This window comes from Mesitornis unicolor, unplaced genomic scaffold (assembly GCF_000695765.1).
Source record: "Mesitornis unicolor isolate BGI_N332 unplaced genomic scaffold, ASM69576v1 scaffold22043, whole genome shotgun sequence".
In the NCBI taxonomy this organism is placed as follows: Eukaryota; Metazoa; Chordata; class Aves; order Mesitornithiformes; family Mesitornithidae; genus Mesitornis; species Mesitornis unicolor.
The window spans coordinates 11,202-15,841 of record NW_010175618.1 but is presented as its reverse complement, the minus strand read 5'-3'; positions in this window follow the sequence as shown (position 1 = coordinate 15,841).

Below are 4,640 nucleotides of genomic sequence, written 5' to 3'. Positions count from 1 at the left end.
GACTGTCCCCACCTCCCACCCACCATGCTTACCCCCATCCCTCCCATCCCTTGGGCTCCAGACTTGTGGGATTTCAGCCCACAGATGGGCCCAGAAGCGGTGCTGGCCCAAGTCGAGCCCCACCACAGACACATAACATTTGTGCAGAGCATATACATCCTGAGAGATGAGTGACATGTGCTTTTTGGGCACCATGCAATTATTTTTCTCCTCCCAACCCAAATATATTCTCCTGGAGTATGAGTTCCCCTGATACCTCCTGTTCTTTCCATCACCTCCTTGCACCTCACACTGCTGGGATGGAGAGAGAAAAGCACTAATTGGCTGTGTAGGGTCTATCAGTTACCTCAGGGGAAGGTTTAGGCTGCTTTGTATCCATCTTTAAAAGTCTTGGCTTTTGCTTGAGTCAAGTGCTTGAGCTTGTAACCTCTGGGAATATTTGAGAGCACTCAGGACTAGCATCCTGACACTGCATATAATGCTAAGTGGATTCAAAGATGTCCAGGACTCTCACCCTGAATAGGAGCATTTCCTATTTCATTCTTTGTTCACACTAAAGCCAAGCAAGTGGTCCCATCATGTCATTTACAAGAGGCAAACGCTCTTCATGTGCCCCAGGAGTGGCCAAGACTTCAGTATTAGTCTCCATTCCTCCTCTTTTCTTAGCATGGATGAAGTCATACAACCAGAAAACACCTTTGATGGTAAGCTTTTTTGCCGGATGACTAAACAGGACCAGCCTTTGCTTGCTTGCTAGCTAACCAGCCTCTTCTTCATCCCCTCTCCCCCTCTCCCCAAATCTTTGCCCAGGTAGAAAGACTTTGCTTCCCCCTCTTCTTTCGCACCTTCCACAAACCCAAGCAACCAGCAGTAGTTTAGAAGGAACACGGCTGCTCCATCAAATGCACTCAAAATAGGGGAAATATTACCCTTTCCTCCTTAAGGAACTTCTAACCTCAACATCTCCTCTCTCCCAGGGCTTTGTATGCAATTACCCACAGCAGCCAGAGACACAGGCACATGTAGAGGGTTTGGTTGCTACAAAGCTCGGGTTTCCAATGCAGCAGAGCTCTGTGGCAGGCACTTCTCCCTCATTCTACTCACTCTGCTACCTGAACCATGTGCTAAGTGAGAATACATCTGGGACTGCGAGGGGAAGCCGCTTCTGGACAGACAACACTCTTCCAGCCCCTTTCTAAAGGGCCACAGAGAAGTAAAACCAAATACTGACAGATGCAATGCAACAATTCTTAATCAGCGAGAGGAAGGCACTGCAAACAAAGCCTGGCCACCATCACCTTGCAGCAATGTGTACGTTGCTCATTTATTTGTGTGGCTCCTTTGAATGCTGCGATGACGCGTCAGGGTGTTATAACGAATGGAAAGGTTAATATTGCAATGAGTCACCAGTGTAAGACCCCACCACAAATGAGATGCTATGCAGGAGCCCTGGGTTTCCAGATAAGCGAAGGGGATTACTGAGGTTCAGCTACATGTCTTATGCCAAAGCCTTTACTGAGTTAATGTAGTGAACGTAATGCTAGTATAGTGGAGACTATCTCAGCCCAGTAGTTTCATTTTAAGGCAAACAAGCTCCCTGTGGAGAGATCGGAAAACTGCTTCTTTGGAATTTAATTAACATTAGAGCTTGTGAGATTATATGCTGCATGAAAGCTAAGCATGATGATTCATGTTAACGGAGCAATTTTACACTATTTGAACTGGCAAAAAACCCATAGATTCCAGATGACTAATCTACTCTGTTCTTTTTTTAAAAAAATGTGTTTATTTATTATTATTAATGTGGCACCATATGTATATAAACAGTCTAAAAGAGGGCAATCTGAAACCTCAAATAAGGGAACAAGCTTTTAGCTGTAAACATCCACCAGCATGCATCTGAGCCTGGCTCTGCGAGTGGCATAGATCCTCTCAACTCTCAGCATGCAAACTGCTAATGAAAAAAACATATACTGATCTTATTTCCACTGTCATATACATGTTCGGTTAAACAGAACACAGATAAGCAGTCATCCTTTGCAAGCTGTAGTATTGGCCAAACATTATTGATAACATTGGGGTCAAACCTGTATTTGCAACAGCTCTGAGGTTATTAAGGACTATTATTACCCAAAGTACACTGCTTACAGTATTTTCTACCCTCAGTTGTCCATGGCACTTGACAAACCATAGGCAGGAGTCTGTAGGATGCCGACAATCAGACACCTCTTTCTGCTTCCCATCACTGGCAATTGGACTGGACATGGATTTATGTCAATGGCTCAGTGTTTCTTGAATATCAGGCGAAATTTCCCGTCGCTTATTTTCATCCCAATTTTCCTAATGACACTCTAAGTAATTTCTCTTCCCCTTTTGTGTGAAGTACTCTTACAATAGTTTTAACTCCATTATCCTACCACTCATTAGTCTTTGCGGATTCAAGGTGTGGAAGATACTTTCACATATGGGTGTGCCTTGGGACATCATCAAGTTGACACTTGTCTTCAAAGTTCTCTCAGTTCTGCTGATTTCCTTTAGCTCTGAGCAGGCATACATGAACTCTTCGAACTCTGTCCCACCCATTTCAGCTAATACACCATTAATTAGCTGACCCTTTGTAATGCTGGCCCTTTAAATGTTTTTAGCAGTCATGGGAATAGCTCTTAAGTGCTTTTTAGTGTTTCAGTAAACAACATTTTGCCACCTTAGTGGGGAACCTTCAAGCTCTAGACGCCTCAAGTGTAGCTTCACATGTTTAATTAGTTAAGCCACAATTCCTTGGTGATGCAATCCTGCCTGCGTTGATGAGTAAGACTGCATTATGAAAGTGCCTTCTGCAAAATGTTTTGGGTTAGTAAGGAAGGTATGCATGCAAAATTGCCTATCTTTTCTGAGGAATTTCTTACAAAAATTGAGTGTGGAATGAAGTAGTTTCTTCCACTCCTCTCAATAAAAAAAGAAGAAAAATCTTGTAGCACTTCTGAATGAATCATCTGGCCCAAAGGCCATGTGTAATGAACCCGGCAGATTCATGAAGACCACATTGCACCCAGGGACCGCGGGCTCTTCCTGAGACTGCCTGGCACCCAGGCTTCCCACCACCAGCGACATTTGTCACTGCTGCCCGACACTCAGGCTGCATGCAAAAAGCCATCTAAATGGCGTTAACCTTCTCCCTGGCCACATGGGAATTAGAGATATATGGGTGGAGTAGCTCAACTGCAGGATGAATATAAATTCAGGGAGGGTTATGGCTTGAATCCTGCCAGGCAGCCAAAGCCAGCTGGTTACATCATATTCTAAGAGGGCAGAGCAATAGCTCAATGCAAGCTTGGACTAGAAAGTGAGGACTTTGTCTTTTATGTAAACTAAAAGACATGAGAAGCATATAATAGAGAAAAGGTTGGGCAGTTGAGAGAAACATTTGTATAGATGCTGTAAAAGGAATTTCAGATGAATCCTGAAGGTCCTGCACACACAGAGGAGGGAGGAGGCAGGGCTGGAGGTGACTACATGTCCCCATGGAGTAATGTGTATGGCAGTGCTGGTTGTGAGGATAAGCACAGTCTTCTGAACCCTACTGCACCACACAGCTTTGCTTCCCTGCTGCCATCCTCATGCTGCAAGTGAGAAGGGGGGATGGAGCACAACAGCCATATTTCACTCAAGGAGTATGTCCAAGTCCAGGAGTCTGGCTGGAAAGCAAGTGCCCCCCACATAACGGAGCTGCCAGCAGTCCTCAGCATGGAGCAAGGCAAAAACTCTTGCAGATGCTGATGTCTTCTCCTTTTTTTTTTCAGGCTAACTGCTGATAAAAGGAGAACTGCAGCGGTAGCCATTCTCATGCTGCCCTCTTATGTGCTCTTCAAGAGGTTATGGCTCAACTGCTTATCTCTACCCAATGGTACCATGGTGTTGGCTCACTTTAGCTGTTGGGTATCACATCGTATCTGCCAAGATTTCTCAATCTACATGCCAGAACCTTCTTGCAGATGATAGAAGACCTCTCCCTGTGGAGGCAAACACATAGGCACTGAATTTCAGTAGTATGTAGAACTGAGTATGTTCTCCCTGGATCATAGTATCCCTAAGGAGAGGTCAAAGAGAGCCTTTCCCTCACTGAGTCTCCTCCCTTCCTAAAGGCTGCTGGTGCCCAGAAGACTCTGAGAGAAATATCTGGTCACAACACCGAATAATGTGTTAAAAGACCATCCCTAGCAGCTGGCTGAAATGCTTCCCCCAAAACTGTCCCCATCACATTACACTTGTAGATGAGCTTCTCTGGATGATGAACCACATCTTAAATAGCTCAGAGGTGCAGTACACAGCAAATGCACAAAGTTCATAATCTCATTTCAATGAGCCACAGGTCACAGCTGCATGCAAAGCTTGGAAACACAGCATAACTGCTTCAGGAAAATCTAGGGTCCCCTCAATAAAATAGTGCTGCCATAACCGGATCACCAATAACTGTCCTGCAGAAGTTACAGATCCACAGACCTTTCTGCCATAGACAACAGTATATTGCTCAAGGAGGGAAGGTGGCACTAAGTAACTGGGAGATTTTGATGCCTGTGTTGACCATCCCTCAGCAGGGCACACATGGGAACTGCATTCCTTCTGTCAGAGCTTGAGAGCAT